At 52.7% G+C, this 17,026-nt stretch overlaps 1 protein-coding gene across 2 annotated transcripts in view; it reads left to right on the top strand.

Moving 5' to 3' along the window:
• Nucleotides 1-17,026, top strand: part of AGO2 (argonaute RISC catalytic component 2) — a 110,763-nt gene that overhangs the window by 25,007 nt on the left and 68,730 nt on the right. Inside the window, exon 1 of one of the 2 annotated variants that reach the window (XM_032415648.1) lies at nucleotides 15,206-15,225. The exons of the other annotated variant lie outside the window; for it this stretch is intronic. The gene's annotated coding sequence lies outside the window, so the exon portion shown is untranslated. Of the gene's footprint in view, nucleotides 1-15,205; nucleotides 15,226-17,026 lie in introns of those variants that run through there. 2 annotated transcript variants of the gene reach the window in all.

Below are 17,026 nucleotides of genomic sequence, written 5' to 3'. Positions count from 1 at the left end.
CTGGTAGGCACAGAGAGAGGTCACGGTACAGGGAGAGGCACCAGTGAGAAGGAGGAGCACTGGATACTGTGGATGGACAGATGGACGGATGGACGGATGAGGGCTTCCTGGTCGCTGCCTCTGTTCAGCTGTGCTAGTCCTGCATGGGAGGACTCCTCCTGAGGTCACTCTGACTGCCCGTGGGACCATTTGGGCATTCAGAACATTCTGCTCTGTGACCCAGCAGATGACCCCAGTATCACTCTTAGGAGCATTTGGAAAGTAATAAATCCGCAGAGAAGTCCGTCCCTTACCGCTCTCGTCTGGCTCCCTGAGCGTTTAGGACTTCTGGGTGTTTCAGGAATGGTAGATCAGTGGCCCCAGACCACAGGCGCTCTGCCGGCCGAGCAGAGGACTCCGTGGTTTTCCTGGAGCAAGCGAGCCACTCTGGGCGAGGTTCCCTCAGCCCACGACTGCTCCTTGGGGTTTCGGCAAGTGCCGTCGGCTTGGGCCCTCCGCCGTGTCCCTGCCTGCAGGCAGCCTTCGGGCCGGAGGGGCCGCGGGAGGAGGGCCCAGAGACTCTGGCGGGGCCTCCACTGGTGATGGGAGGAGGAGCGTAGGCTGCTGGGGCCGGTGGTTGGTGCAGGGCCAGTGTTCTGACCCTGGAATGCAGCGGGGGCACCCCCGGAGTGTGTGCCGAGTGGCAGAAAGGAGGCGTGTTCACGGAGGGAAAGAACAGGCCAACACCCACATTCGGAAGCTTAGCCCTGCCTTGTGTAACACGAACACTCAAAAAAACAACAGCTTTATTTTTTCAAGATCTAGCTCACGAAGCCCCAAATTGCCACTGTATTTTTGTGTGTTGTGGTTAGAGATGTGCAGGATGTGTTGGTGCTGATAAGTCAGTCGGGCAGGCCTACTCCCTGCTGCAGCCGAGGAAGGTGCTGGTTCCTGTCCAAGGGCGTCAAGGTGCTCAGTGCCGAGAGCACACAACGATTAAACACTAGGCCAGGGCGTGTAACGTGCATAGAACCTAAAATTCACCATTTTATAGCACGCCATCAGTGGCCTTAAGTACGTTCACGGTGTTTGTGACCACCGAACCTTGTCATCCCCCCGAACAGAGACCCCGTACCCATTGGCTGCCTCTCTCGTCTCCGCTCCCCCGGCTGCTGGCAACCGCTAGTCTGCTTTCTGCTCAATGTAGTTGCCCATTCTGGACATTTCATGCAAATAGAATCCTACAGCATGTGGACTTTCGTGCCTCTGGTGTCACCTAAGAGTATCTTCAAGGCTCCTCTGTGTTGGAGCAGGTTATCAGTACTTTCTTGCTTTTAATGGCTGAAGCCTATTCCATTGCGTGGATATACCACATTCTGTTTTACCCATTCATTTGACAAGACATTTGGGGTTGTTTCCAATTATTGTATATTTTAATTATAAATTTCTTAATTTTCTGTGCTTTAAAGCTTTGCCAAAATTATAAATGTGTGTGACAGTTTTATCAGGGGACATACAGGGCAGTTTCCTATTTTTTCCATGCTGTGCTGGGAGCATCGGCTTCTGGATGGTGTTAGAGTTGGTCCACGTTCGCTTTGTGGGAAGGGCGAGGGGCGGTGAGAGCTGCAGGTGCCCGTGTGTGAGCCCCCTCGTGTTGGCAGCGGTCTGCTGAGGGATCTCACTGAGCCCCCGTCGAGAGTTTGGAATCTGCCTGCTTCCTTTAGGCAAATCGAAGTGTAGATGATGTTCGGAAGGACATTGTGCATTGATGTTTTTTCACTGTGTATGTGACTGTGGGAAAATCTTACCGTATTTTTAGGAAGCCTGAGTTGTAAATTTCTACTGTGAACATAACAATTTATAATCATAAAAAAAGGACATTCTGTATAACTTGTCGTATTGGCCGTATTTAGTATATTTGCAGACTTGGAGGCAGGGAATATTAATAGCAGAGTGGGGCAGACCGTTATTTCTGACACTGCGTCACCGCGCGGGAGTTCACTGGCCTGCCCCTGTACTGACGTCCTCGGTGAGCCTCCCCTGCCGGCTTCCCGTGCATGGGAGCCACGAGGTGTCCCATTCTCGCTTCGCTCTCAGGCCGCCGTGGAGGCCTCCGAGCAGGCTGCTCGCTTTCCCCCTCGCTTGCAAGGCCCCTTTCAGCTTCGGCAGCCGAGTGTGTCACCACTCGTGTTCCTGCTCAAGTCTACAGTCCGGGGGGAGGTGGCCCCTCGCGCCACGGTGGGGGCAAAGCTGGCCACCACATTCTGAGCAGCCCGAACCCCTGGGGACAGCCCCAGCTGCCCCACCCCCCCACCCCATCCCCAAAAGATGCACGCGTGCTCATCCACACCGCCCGCTGCGGCCACACGTGTGCCCTGCCCGCAGCCCGTGAAGAGCCCAGGCGGTCGTCGAGTCCGGCTAGTCCCGCTGCCCTGAGCATCCACTCCTGTGCTGTTACGTCTTTCAGACTTTCCGCGGTGCTTCTGACTTCCTAACGTGTGCAAGCCCAAAGTCTGATGGCCCCTGAAGCACTCATCTCTCAGCTCAAGCAGCATTAACACGTGGCCAGTTTTATTTCCTTACGGGAACAGTTTGAAGGAAATCCTGCCCGTCATCCTTTATCCACACATCCCTCAGTGTGGTCGCCAACAACTGTGGAATCACCGGCCCGGACGCCCGAGAGTGTGCGTCCCTAAGGCTGCCCCTTAGCATCACATAGATGGTCAGTGCCCCGGGTTCCCGCTTGCCTCAGAATTGCTCTTTTATTGCTGGTGTGTTTGAATTAGTGTCGGTGCGCACGGGCAGCCAAGAATTCCAGCGCACCTGAACGTGGCTGCTGTGTCATTGTCATTTCCGCGGATGTTAACTCCTGGCTAGGGGCTGCTGCCCACGGGGCCGTGTCTGCTTCCGACGTTCCCCACAGGGCAGAGCATGTGTTGGTCACCTGGTGGTTTTAGGGACGCGTGTCTTTCACTGCATCATCTACTTAGTGCCCCCCAAACTGTAGCTTCAGACAGCCTCTGCTGTGGGCCGCCGTGGGCTGGCGGGGCCAGGTGCTCTCGTGGGTCTGATGCCGGGGGCCCCCTCAGCGGCTCCAGGCTGTCTCCTCCCCCCAAGGCAGGGATCCTACAGGAGTGAGTGCAACACACAGCTCTTCCGAAAGCCCCGGGCAGCCCCTGATACTCGCTCCTGGTTGTTGGCCGGGGCAGGCAGGTGGACAGTGGGCTGTGTGACCACGAGCTGGTTCCTGGAGCGAGCTCCTCACGGGGAGTCTGGGAAAGCTACCACGTAGATGAACGTCAAAAACACTGTGTTCGGTGAAAGAAGCCACGTATACGAGTCAGTTTATGTGAGACGCCCGGAGTAAGTAAATCCACAGGGACGGGAAAGCAGATCAGTGGTTGCCAGGGGCTGAGGATAGGAGGGAATGGGAAGGAAGTGTGTGGTTTCTTTTGGGGGTGGTGAAAATGTCCTGGAAGCAGACCGTGGTGGCGGCCACACAGCGTCGTGAAGGCACCAAAGCCACTGGATTGTCCACTGTAAGATGGTTAAGATGGTCCGTTTTATGCTCTGTGAAGTCTAGTATGATTTCAAAAAACTGACCCTGGGTCATTTTATGTACATTCCTGAATCCAGATTTCCAAGCTCAGCTGTGAGCTTTGAAGGTACCAGCATACTTCATGTTAAGGTGTGCATCTTTGATTGGCTCATGACCAGCCAAAAGTGACGTCGGGATCCCACCTTATGTTAAACGGGGTCCGCCAGGACACAGGAGACCTCAACTCTAGTTTTCACCAGCTGCAGGGGGTGCCGGGGAAAGCGGCCCCCTCCCCCTGCCTCACAGGTGTCAGATGAGTCAAGATCTAGGTAGTGGCTGGAGCCTGATGTGGATGGAAAAATGCCATAATTGTGCAGGGTCCTGCATCTGGTGCAGTCCATCATCTAAGATATGTGCAAGTATCACTAATTTCTTTTCAGTCTTTTGAAGAACGCAGAGTACATGTCTATTTATGTTAAATTGTGGGCTTGTCTCTCTTATGGAAGAATTGATTAAAGAGGCCCAACAGTCCTGGGGATTTTATCTGCTTGATTTTCAACAAATTTACTCCTAATTAATTATTCCGACTCAAAAAAAAATTGTACCTCTACAGGATGCCAGTATTTAGAAGTGACATTTCAAATATCTAGCTGTACAAATTGAGAGAATTTTCTGATGTCTGTCGTTTGGTAAATTTGCTTTTAAGTATCCCCTCAGGGAGTTGTACTCATTCCAAGTGAGGGGATTACCGTCGAATTAGCACTCCCTCCGATTGGATTGAGCCAGTATCTGAGCAGGAGCCTTGCTGAAGCACGCAGGGAAATTTGACTCAAAACAAAGCTAAAGCTTCTGTTACTTAATCTTTTCAGATGCTTTTCTTGGGATAAGGAACATTCTGGGATTTGTTTGTTTGTTTTGGTAATAGCACCATGATATTTACTATTGAATGTGTGCCTTGTTTTGTTAACATTAAAATAACACTACTTTTCACAAAATAGAGGGATTGTAATTGAAAATAAACATGGGAGTATTCTTACACTGAAGTCTGAGTTGAAATGCTTGATTGCTAAATATATTGCTGAGGAGAGGAAATATTTTTATTTTCCTTTGTCGGTGGCAGCCTAGCGGATGGGACCCCACAGGTACCCAGCCCGGGAAGATTGTGATGTGTAAAAAGAATCCATGTTTATCACAAAAAAGATATAAACAGAAGCTGAAGTTTTCCTCATAGTATTGATTTTTTAACCTCTCACACTCTCGTTAAAAAAAGGACTGGGGCGCCTGGGTGGCTCAGTCGGTGAAGCATCTGCCTTCGGCTCGGGTCATGATCGCAGGGTCCTGGGATCGAATTGGGCTCCCTGCTCAGCGGGAAGCCTGCTTCTCCCTCTGCCCCTCCTCTCTGCTCCCACGGGTGCTTTCTCTCTCTCAAATAAATAAATAAAATCCTTAAAAAGAGGAGGGGGGAGGGCATCTGGGTGGCTCAGTTGGTTAAGTGACTGCCTTCGGCTCAGGTCATGATCCTGGAGTCCCTGGATCGAGTCCCGCATCGGACTCCCTGCTCGGCGGGGAGTCTGCTTCTCCCCTCTGACCTTCCCCCCTCTCATGCTCTCTCTCTCTCTCTCATTCTCTCTCTCTCAAATAAATAAATAAAATCTTTAAAAAAAAAAAAGAGGAGGGATTCTTCTGTGTTCATTGTAGAAAACACTGGCTACAGAGGGACGGAGTCGTTGGGGTGCACAAAGTCCCCGAGAGTCTCCCTGGGTGTTCGGGCCTGGCCGCCCCGCTGCAGCCAACGGGGGGAGGGGGGTGGGGGACAGGGAGGAAACGGGAGCCTGCCAGCCTGCCGCTCGCGGGCACCACTGCCGGGGCCGGGGCCGGGGAGGACCTGCCCACACGGTGCCCACTGCAGGGCCGTGGAGACGGGCAGAGCCGGAGATGGGGGGGGGGCGATGGCACAAGGAGGGCTCTCTGAGAAGGCGCCACTTGAACACAGACCTGGGAGTGAGCGAGCGAGCCGCAGGGCATCTGGGGGAGAAAGGCCCCGGCAGAAGCGGGGGGGGGGGGTGCGCAAGGGGAGAGTAGGAGATGCGGGGAGGCCGGGGCCCGCCGCTCCTCCGCTGAGACAGGAGGCCGCGGGAGGGTTTGAGCAGAGTCTGCCCTCCAGCTCCTGGCTGCTGTGTAGACACGGGGGTGGGGGTGGGCGTGGAGAGAGGACCAGTTAGGAATCTCGGAATAATCCCCTGGAAGGTAGTGAGGGTTCGGACCTGTGTTCTCGCAGTGGAGAGGGGGACGCTGGTGGATTCTAGGTCTGTGGTATGTGTCTTAAAGGTGGAGGCAGGAAGATTTAGACGTGGTCTAGACGTGAGGGAAAGTCAGGGGTGACAACATTGTGGCCTCATGATTGAGATGAAGACACGGTGTGTGTGTGTGTGTGTGTGTGTGTGTGTGTGTGTGTGTGTGTGTGTGAGAGAGAGAGAGAGAGAGATAACACAGGGTCTTGGTGACTCTGTCAGGTGGGCTTGGAGGAGTCAGGGGGATCTGCCTGGTTTGGGGAGGGGCAGAGAAAATGGGAGGATAGGATGTGGAGCCACCTAGTGTGACCACGTCAGAATTGGGAGAGAGGGAGGGCAAGGGAGTGGGTGTGAGCAGGGGCAGTCATGGGGAGCAGGTCTGAGGGACGGCAGGAGTTGATCTGGGACACGTAGAGTCTGTGGCGTCTACTGGACCTCAGCTGGAGGGCAGCAGGAGGTTCCTGGGGGCATGGGGACAAGAGAGGCACCCAGTGGTGGTCAGGATATAGAGAGTGCTGGAAGCCATTTGACTAGGTGAGATCACCAAGGGCCTGCTGTGGATGGTGCATGGGTGGGTGGGTGGCTGGGGCAGAGCTAGTGAGCAGGGTCCAGGACTAAGAGGCAGGAAGGCAGGAGGAACCAGGAGCAGCTGGATGCAGCCAACACTGGACAGAGAAGGAGCGACTCGCTTACCGTCGGGCTGCCGATGGCAAAGGGGGGCGGAGGGTTGACCATGTGATGTGGTGACCTTGCAGGAGCAGCTCCATCCGTGTGGGGGGGACACCGGTCCGCCTGAAGAGCTGCGGAAGAATTAGGAAGCGACTGAACACAACCAGTGGATTGATGGTTGGGGGAGAGTGGGAGCCAAAGATTGTTTCGCTCCTGGAGTCTGTTGGGGTTCACTTTTTACCTGTGAACATCTTTGTGCTCGTTCTGTAGAGTTTCTCCAAGAAGACACTCCCAGGTTGAGAGTTACTTTCTTTTCACACTTCGGCAATATTACTCTGGTTTTGGGACAGTTTTGAAGTCAGCTTCTGTCCAATCAGGGTTGCTTTATAGCTGATCTGTGTTTTTCTTTCTCATGCCTTAGAACATCTTTTCTCGGTCTTTGTCTCATTTTGTTTAAAGTGGAAGTAAGTGCAACGTGTTGGGCTCCTGTTGGGAATAGCCCTCTTGGGAGGGGAGGGTTATGACAGAGAGAAGGAGGGGTTGCTGGAGCCGTGTCCCTGACTTCAGGCACCGATCTGCAGGTGGGGGGCTGGGCCCGGCGAGGACACCATAGTTCTTCCCGACGACAGAGGCTCACGGAGGTGGGGGCCTGGGGCGGGCGGCTCTTCTGGGGGCTGTGATGCCCTCTGTGAAGCCGTCCGTGAGTCCGAAGCTGAGGGGAGGGTGCGGGAAGGAGGTGCGGGACGTTTGGCCTGGATCGGACAGGCTGCTGGTGGGATCACGGGAGACTGGCGGTCTCTACGGAAGCGTGGGGGCAATCAGCAGCACGGTGTCGGTGTCACGTGGGGCCCAGGTTCAGACCAGCATTGCATCAACCCTGGATCCCTGGGGAGTCCGCCTGTGCTCAGCTGACCAGCTTCTCGTGTTTTCTTTCTGCCCATAGAGGTGTCCCTGTGAGCCCTGCAGCGCATCCAAAAGCCCGATTCTTCCGGGCGCTTTGCAGCGGGATGTCCCTTCCCTGTGTTGGGCTGTGTGCTGTTGGCAGCCCGAGACCCAGCTTTTCCAGGCCTGTTGGTAGTGTCCCCCATTTCCTCGGGTGAGGACGTGATTGGCAGAGGTCTCCTTCCTCGACAGCATGGGTATTTAAGATGTGCTCGTATGGCCTTCTTTGTTGTCACAGGACTGAGTGGCAGTTGGACATCTAAACTGTCCTGAATGGGGGCCCTTGCAGGGAGCAGCACTTCGGCCAGGAAGATCTAGTTGATGGGGTGCCACAGAAACTCGGGTGTTTGCTTCCGTTACCTGTTGCTGTGGGAAAAGCCATCCAGACCGAGCGGCCTGAATCAGCAGCTGTTTTGCTCACGGACTCTGTGGGTCAGAGGCGTGGGCCGGACACAGACGGGAGACGCTGCTTCTCTGCTCCAGCATGCCTCAGCCGGGAGGGAGGGAGGGGGTGGCTCAGGGCTGGGACCATCTGGAGACCTCTCCACCCACACGTCTGACACCCGGGCTGGGTTGACGCCAAGGCTGGTTTCAGTGGGGCTGTTGGCCAGAGTGCCCATGCGGGCTCTCTGTGTGGCTTGGGCTGAGTTCTTCAAGGAAGCGTGTCAGGAGGAAGTATCTGGAACGCAGACGTTCCCAGGGAGCGGGAGGAAGCTGCGTGGCCTCTTCTGACCCAGCCTCCCAGATCCCCATCGTTTCCATTTCTGCCCTGCCCAGACTCAAGGGGAGGGGACGTGGACCCCAGCTCTCAATGGCAAAGGGCTTGGGCTGCTTTAAAACCGCTGCTGTATTGTCCTTTCAAAACACTCAGTTAGGTCCTACATCACGTTCCGAGGCAGAGCCTCATACCTGGCTGGGCGGCTCAGGATAGACGTCAGATGCCTGCTGTTCTTGACCGACGGTGCACAGGAAAGCCTGAATCTGTGTGAGCGCTTTCAGCCTCTGCCATCCCACAGCGGCTACGAGCTCCTTACCCTTCCAGTCCATCCTGATCCAGCCAGGTGGCCAGAGGAGGCCTTGTGGCTCCCGGAAGAGTCCAGACTTTGGAATCAGAGGTGCCTGAGTCCAGGTCCTAGCCCTGCCACCATGGATCCGCGTGACCTCAGGCGAGTCACTTCACCTGTGTCCATCTGTGTCTCTTCTGCAAATTGGTGAAAATCCCTGCCTTGCCAGATGTGTTGCCAACATTACAGAAAAGGTGAGGTGCCATTTGGGACACCTGGCACTTAGATTATAATAATTGGGAGGCGTTGCTGGGGAGTATCCTTATCTAATTCAGCAATATCACTAATAGAGTTAAACATCGCACCTTCTCAATTCTGGTAGGAAGTAACCACCCAGAATCTGGCTTCCTTTTTTTTTTTTTTTTTTTTAAGAGAGAGAGAGAATCTCAAGCAGGCTCCACCCCAGTGCAGAGCCCAATGGAGGGCTCAGTCTCGCGACCCCGAGACCATGACCTGAGCCAAAATCAAGAGCTGGACGCTTAACTGACTGAGCCACCAGGCGTCCCTCCGACTTCCTTTTTCTACGAACAAACGAACATTTCTTGGATCTTTAAGCCCCCTGTGATGCTGACTTATCACGTGCGGCAGGGGTCTGAACAGAGAACATACATCACCACGAGGCCAGATGGCAGAGGCGATCACTGAGCACAAGACTAATTAATTGAGATATCTTTCAAGCACATTCAATCCTTGTCCCTCCTTTGTACCTGTGGTTTTTGTTGTTTGTAAATGGCATCTTTGTAAAAGTAATTTTCCTAATTAGTAGTTGTTCAGGTGTAGGAATGCAATGGATTTTTAGAGTCTTGTTTTTAGCAAGCTTGTTGAATTCTTTTTAGTTCTAACCGTTGTCTGTGAATTTTATCTTAATTTTATACAGGAGATCGTGTCATCTACCTGTGGCGGTTTCGCGGTCTTGTTTCACGGCGTGTTGTTTCTTTTGTTACTGCACTTGCTAACGTCTGTTGAAGTGGTGATTCCAAGCCTCACTGTTTGGTTCTGACCTCAAAAGAAATCCGTCTAATACTGCTTTAGTGGGAGTGCTGTTTTCAGGAGGTTTTTATTGGATAACCTTTATTAGGTCCAAGAAGTCCCTTTGAAGTTGCCAGGTTTGTCTGCTGGGTTTTCTCTCGTTGTCTAAACCGTGAGAGGGTCTTGACTTTCAGACAGTGTAAGGAACGTTGGGCTGGGCCCCTGTCGGGTGTGTGGGACGCTCTCAGCTGGAGGGCTGCCCGTACCTTACAGGGGGTGTGAATGCACATCCTGTGAATGAGGGGCCCCCTCACCACGGGTTCTCGTGGCAGAGGCGCAGCCCCCAGCTGGCCCCACAGCTCCACAGGGTGGGCCCCACAGCTCAGCCTCGGGCTCTGTGGGAAGACCTGCAGCTCGGCCACAAACATCTGAAATCCAAGGTCGAGCTGGCGTCGGCAGCTACATGTGTGATAAGGCGTCACAGAGGAGGGGGTGAGTTGGAGAACGTGGTGTGTTATTATCATGTTGCTGTGGTTGAACAGACTGAACAAGAGCGTAGAGCCAGAGAAGTAGCCAGTGAGGTGGGTCTTGTGAACCGCCACGTCGGAAGGATTGTCCCGCCAGAGGTGGCAGGTGCTCCAGTTGGCTCTGGGCCCCGCGGGGTTTCCAGGAGAGATGACGTCAGCGGTAGCTCTGGTTTTTAGGGGAGGAAGGGAGGGGCAGGTCATGGAGAGGGCAGGTGGAAGCTGAGTTGGGGGCTTGCTGCAGCATGCAGGGTGACCCGTGCACAGAGAGCCCAGAGTCGCTGGGGGTCCTGCCACCTGGCAGGCTCATTTGAATGGGGAGATGGGGGTGTTCTCCTGGGGAGCCGTCAGGCCTGGCAGGGAATGGGGAAGGGCAGGGGATTGTCCTGGATAAGGTTCTGTGGAAGTGATTGGGCTAAACAGGAAGAAATGTAACATCACGGCAGGTCAGGATTTAAGCCGGGTTTGGTCTTCTAGGTTTGGCAGTGGGTCAGAAGGAGCTGCTTTGTGATGTCATACCTCAGATAAGTGACCCTGAAGCGGCGGATCCTGCTGGGTCCTGCTGCCTTGGTCTGAGATACTTCTTCTGGGTGTGATGGCTTCAAAATGTCTGACGAAGCGCCTGACTTTGTCCTCCATAAGGCTTGTGGGAGCTCTTGTGTACGTCCCTTTCCTGCCTGTGTCGCCTTATTGAGCGGCTGAGCTGCTTTGTGGGGCCCTCAGCCCTTCGTGCTGTCTGGCCTCATTCCTCCTCCTTCTTTTCCTTCTGTGTTGGACCACATAGAATTACTCACTTGATGGGGGACAGGTGCCCTGCAGCCTGGGCACCCATTGTCACCTGTCAGTTCCCCAGGCGGGCAGATGACACGGTTGTGTGTTAGCAGATGATGGGGAGATGCCTTGCTGGTAAAAATAGATGTTTATTCTTTTCAAGACTGGCAAAAAGTTAAGACTTCACTCAGTAGCCCCGTGGGACAGGACTGAAGTTGTGGTTTTTCATTTTTGCTATCATTTTCTTCTTCCTGATTCCTATTCTCTCTCTTAAAATTCATCGGGCCTCACGAGCTAATACTGATGGATCTGGTTTTGGTGGATTTGCGTTCGCTGGAGATACCCGGATGCTTACTCTGAGGCCATTACCCACGTTAAGGCTTGAAGTCAGGAGTGAGCCCCCGTGGAAAGAGGGGCCCTGGCCCCAGAAGCCGCTCGGTGGCCCCGCCTTGCTTGCCAGGAGAGCAGGGGGAAAGCTGTGGTACCCATGCACGTTCACGGAAGGTGCTTGCCCTGAGGCGACACATGCTCTCTGCATTCTGTTTTCTTTTCCATTAAAAAATAATAATAATAAATAAAATGCTGGTGGCTACCTGCATTCGGTGGATTGGGGGGCTGCTTGGGCCGGCCCCACCCTGCCCGAGTACCAATGCCACACTCCCCAGGACTAATGGTGCAGCCTCGTGGGGAATGGCAGTGTGCGCTTGGCATCGAGACCCTCGGCCTGTGCGTGCTGGAAAGGGTGTAGGTAAATGAGGTGGTTTCTGGCCGCCTCAGAAACTGAACCATGTAAGTGAAGGGAGGGAGACAGGGGATCCCCCCATCCCGAGTCAGACAGCTGTGCAAAGTAGTGGGGTTCCTGCTGAGGTAGGGCCGTGGGGCACATTTATAAATGAGTGGAAATAGGTCTTCTGAGTTTTTTTTCTTTTATGCACTTTCAGTATGGGTTCCCTTTATCTGGGATAGAAAATCCAAATCATGGCTTTAATCTTGTACTTGAAGTAACATGCTAGCTTGTGGTCAGGAAGAAGAGCATGAGGAGTTTTGGGGCAAGGATGTGTGGGTTTATATCCTGCCCTGTGGGGTGCCCTTGGGCAAGTCCCAGGGACTGGCAGGCACCAAGGGGTTCCCTGGGACAGGGCCTCGTGGCTGCAGCGTGGGGCCGGGGTCAGATGCTGCCCTTGGCGGCACTTGCAGGTGGCACGTGGCCGCCCATCTTACCGATGATGGAGCGTCTCTGCCAAGCCGGGCGCCAGCCACTCCACGTGTTTGCGTCCCTGGGGCTTCAAATATACATGGGAATCATAACAGACCCGCCTCAAATCTTGAATTGGGCAAGTTTTTAAATCTCTCTGGATGTCTGTTAAGTGAGCTACTGACTATGTTTACCTCTTCGTTTTTATTTAACTTTGGAAAATATCGAACAGAGAAAAACGGAATAGTAAACACCCATTTATCCTCCTCCCAGAATTTGTTCGTAGTTGCTTTTGTCAGTTTTTAAAAGGTAGCTTTATTATTATTTTTCTAATAATAAATATAATGTGCCCACTTAAAAAAATAGAGGCAGCAAGAAGAGTAGGAAGATCAGTTGGAATGTGAGCACTTGGGAATAATCACTGTGGATATTTATTTTTTTTTTAAAGATTTTATTTATTTATTTGGAAGAGAGAGAATGAGAGAGAGATAGAGAGAGCATGAGAGGGGGGAGGGTCAGAGGGAGAAGCAGACTCCCCGCTGAGCAGGGAGCCCGATGCGGGACTCGATCCCAGGACTCCAGGATCACGACCTGAGCCGAAGGCAGTCGCTTAACCGACTGAGCCCCCCAGGCGTCCCAAATCCTTAGTAATTTATAGAAACTCTGTATATCCAGGTTTACATTTTCAGGTTTGTGAATTTATTGTCACAAAATTTTCTGAATTTGTTGGGCAATCAGAGAAGCTTTAAAAATCTTATGTAGTCAGACTCATCTTTTGTGAGCCCTGCATTTTGGCTCCAAGAAAGCAAGCATTCTGACTCCCAAATGATACGTTATTAAATTTTGAAGTATTTCTTTGGATGTCTTTGTTTCACTTAGAAATGTTAGCTATTACAATTTGTATCCATTTGGAGTTTGTTTTGTAATAAGATGTGAGGGAGCTCACCTTAACTTTCCCCTGAGATATTCAGAGTTGTGTCAGCTTTCCTTCTCTCCCATCCCACGATTGAAACGCCGTCTCAGCCCACCCCGCACTGTCCTCACGGCCGCTCCTGCCGTCCCTCGTGATTCTCTGCCTGCCGTCTTTGGAGGTGAGCGCCCTGAGGACAGGGACGCAGTAGGCGCTCAGGAAATGTTGCACGAGTGGAATCAGACAGAGTTGGTGTATATGAAATGCTTGGTACGGGGCCGGGCACACAGTCAGACCTCAGTTACGTGGCGCCGAGTGCTAATTGAACGAATTTGGGGGACCTACATTATTATGCACTGTTAGGTGATCCGTCTCTTTTAAAGAATTCATTTGATTTCAATATACCCACTATCTCCAAAGGACTTCAGGCAGACTCGGCCTGGCCGCAGAGCTCACGTGCTCTACTAGCAACAGGACCTGCGCCGAGCCCAGCTCTGCTGTCAGTAGCCTTCCCAGCGTCTCGTCTGTAAACCGGGGGTCCCTCGTGCCTGACCCGGGGTGAGGAGTAGACGAGAAGGTGCACGTGGAGGTTTCTGCAGCGTGCATGGTGCACCGGGAGTCCCATTTCTTCCTAAGGTCTCGGGGGAGAGCTTAAACTAATACACGCACTAGAAACGGTAGTTACACGTTTTCTGTTGGTGTTGAGAGATGTCCTTGGTAACTGGGATGGATTTGTTACTGTCAAAGAGTATAAAATACTGAACTTTCTGCTTGAGAGGGATGGCAACAGAAAGGTGGTAGGTTAGATTCTTGTACGTTTGGGGTGATAAAAAGAAGGATTTAGGTTCTTTGGGGAAAAAGACGTTCCTGAAGTATGAGAGATGTCCTGAGAACTCTTCTGTGAGGGAGGTTGGTTGATTCCACGGGCCATGTAGGCAGAGGGCTCAGCTGGACACAGTCTTTGCTCTGCGGTCTGCTGACCTGGCACCGAGTCACCCTCCAGGGAACCCTGGTTCCTGTCTGTGAAGTGAAGATAGCTCGCCTCCAGGAGGGTGGATGCAAGGGTAGGTGAGGAGGTGTCTGGAGTGCACCCCGAGTGTAGTAGGTGCTTGATAAATGCAGCTTCTTGAGTCGAAATGGTAGAGACAGCTTGCAGAAGACGGAATAATAGTCTTTGCATAAATGCTTCATGTTTTTGCCATAAAATGCTTGGCATTGAGTGACAAATCGTTTCTACAGAGAGTGAGTGTGGCATTGAGGTATTCTTTTATTCATCAGTTCATTCATTCATTCAGCAGTTGTACAAAACCAGGCGTAATCCCTGCCCTGATGATGCTTACATTCTAGTGGGAGAGGCAATTACTAGTCAGAGAATCACAAAATAAATAGGAAGTCAAAACTGGTAAGTGCTGTGGAGAAGTGTGAGGGCAATGCGCTATAGGATAGTCTCGTGTATTCACCGAGCTTTTGTAAAGTGCTTACTTCGCATGGCTAAGTTTTCTGACAAGTGCGTGAAAGAACCATTGGTCCACAGAGCAGGACAGCTGCGGGTGGGGCTCACACCAGCCGTTTGGGGGACGTTTCGGTGGGAGATAATTTATGTTTTATAAGTATTTCTTTAATTCCTCCTTATTTTTATTACAGTATTTGTAATATTGTTCACTAAAGACAGATGGGATTAGGTCAGAGGGGATATCTTTGACATGGGGGGAAGTTTATTACAACAATTTTTATGGGAAATTTTTCTTTTTACAGATCACAGGGGTGACTTTGGGGACCATTTCTCAAAGAAATAGTGTTTTAAATGATGGTTGGAGGTTCACAAAAGCCTATTTAAAAATTCTTTGTGGGTGAAGTTCTTTGAGTTTGCAACGAAGATAAAGAATAATCTTGTTAGTCCCTGGCATGAGGGTAGTTGGATGTTTGTTTTATAATTAATCCTAAACTGTATGTATGTGTCATATATTCTTATGCGTGCTGTATTGCTCACTAAAATGAGGTTAAAATATTTTTGGAGTATTACTCATTCAAGCACAAAAGTTGAGTGAGGCAGTTGAGTAGCAATCTTCCTGCCGACTTGGCTTGCCTCCCCCCCCCCCCCCGCACCCATCCTCTCCCCGCCTTGGGCACCTGCCAGGACCGCACCCTCACCTGGGAGCACCTGCTTCGCCCAGCCCCTCGCCCCCTCACCGCTGCCCCCCCCAGAGTGACTGGCTTCTCCCTCTTCCCCGTTGCCTCCCAGGGCCATTTCTTTGGGTGTTGCCAAGAACCAGGCTGTGACAGATTGGAATTTCCCAGAGGGTTTTTTCTTTTTTTACCAAGAGAGGAAGAAAAGAAAAGACAAGACTTACAGGAACTGTGGCCTGCGTGAAGGTGACACATTTCGAGAGAACAGCTCTTTGACTCCATGGTTGGCTTTCCCTGCAGGGCTGTCCTTCCCCCACCTTGTCCTGGGAGCCTGCCTAGGGTTTTGTCTGGGTTCTTCTGTCTCTCCTCATCCTCAGAGTGGGAGGTGCGGAGCAAACCTGGCCAAGGGTGAGGGGCGGAAGTGAGTGCCTCCCTCGGGTGTGGGCACGTCCTCTTGCTGGAGAAAGGGACTCCTGATGGTCTGCATCGGCCGTGGAGTGTTTTCTGAGGCCCCTGCCCTCGGGGCTCACATTTAGTGTCCCACTGAAGCTCCCTAGCGGGGCCACCTGCGTCCTGAGCACAGATGCCTGTGTCCAGTGTGCTGAGAGTGGAGTTCCTCCTAGGCAGTGATTATGCACACCTGCTAGCCTCAGTCCACCTCTGGGACCCCCCTCGTGTCCCACTTTACTTTCGGCGTGCCCTTGCGAGCTTGGGGAGCTCCCAGGCAGAGGTGGGCTTGTGGAGGTTGGGGCTGGGGCTGAGCGCTGGCAGTTGCAGACCGCGTCCCAGCTGGGCTCTCCTCTGCTCCGCCGTGTTGCCTGCACTGGATGTGGGAGCAGAAGCCCCCTGCCTTGGCGTTTGACCAGACAAAAACCCATCTCTCTGGGAACTCGGGCGAGGTTTGGTTTGGGGTTTTTGCTATTTTCCCCTCACAGTTGGCTAGTCGGTCGCCCGGGTCTAACGCTGCAGTTTTGCAGAGCGCGTGTAGTTGTTTTATCTCCAGCTGACAGGAGCAGATGTTTCTGTCTGCATTCTTAGCGCTTCATTCTGAGAATGCGTCCATTCAGTTCACCAGAAAGGCTGCCGTGATTGTGTTGTTGTAGTTCCGTTGGCTTGGGTGGCCATAGGCGAGACCGGCCTGTGTCGGCAACAACAGGTGGATTCGCCAAGTGGGCAGCCATATGTCCTGCTTGTAGCAGGAGAGTGCGGGTCGGACGGCATCTGCTTTCTGGTCTGTGCCCTGGGGAGCGGTCAGAACCTGTCCTTTTTTAGCCCGTGGTGAAAGCAAAGGTACAGGAGACACACAGACCTGGGTGGTGGTCCCGCTCGGCCACCGCGCCGCTGGGGGCCCTGACCAGTCACTCAGCCCCAAAGGAGCTGACGCGGGCTTGGCCCACATAGTGGCATGGCAGGGCTGGATAGCCGTGAGCTATTTTTGTCACTTTCTTTTGTTTTAGTTTTGTCATAGTTTCTGGCTGATACCCAATATAATGAAAACAGAGTTCTAAAAGGAAACTGGAGGATACATGACATTGAATACTAATGCTCACTTCGAGGTTCTGGAAGGAGCTTGACAATAGCTTCATGGTGTTCAATGGCAAATCTTTGAATATCCTGGTCCTGCTGAGACGCGGGTGCTGGTGGGCTGGGCTCCCTTCCTGGAGGGATGCCCTGTGCCAGCCCCACAGCCAGTTAATACAGAGCCTGGAACGTGCTTCACTTGTCAGTCACTGAGAGCCAGACTCTGTGTTTATTTAATGACTCTGTGAGCTAGATTTTTCTTGAGGAACATTTAAGTCACCCAGGGGTGAGGAGTCACGCAGGTCTTTTTGTTTCGGAAGATTCTGGACTCCAGTGAGATGTTGTGAAAGGAACACTGGCGGGGTGGGGGGGGGGGGTTGTCCCACGCTCCCCTCTCCATGGGCTCTCTCCCCGCCCTCCCCCAGGCAGAGCCCCCAGACCCGCCTGGAGGCAGGCTCACAGTCTGTGACTCAGAGCAGGTTTTGGGGGAAAGGGTGAGTTATTCTCTCCCCTCGGTTTCCAAGGT

The sequence above is a fragment of the Phoca vitulina genome, unplaced genomic scaffold (genome assembly GCF_004348235.1).
Source record: "Phoca vitulina isolate PV1807 unplaced genomic scaffold, GSC_HSeal_1.0 scaffold18, whole genome shotgun sequence".
In the NCBI taxonomy this organism is placed as follows: domain Eukaryota; kingdom Metazoa; phylum Chordata; class Mammalia; order Carnivora; family Phocidae; genus Phoca; species Phoca vitulina.
This window is presented reverse-complemented; position numbering and strand designations above follow the sequence as displayed.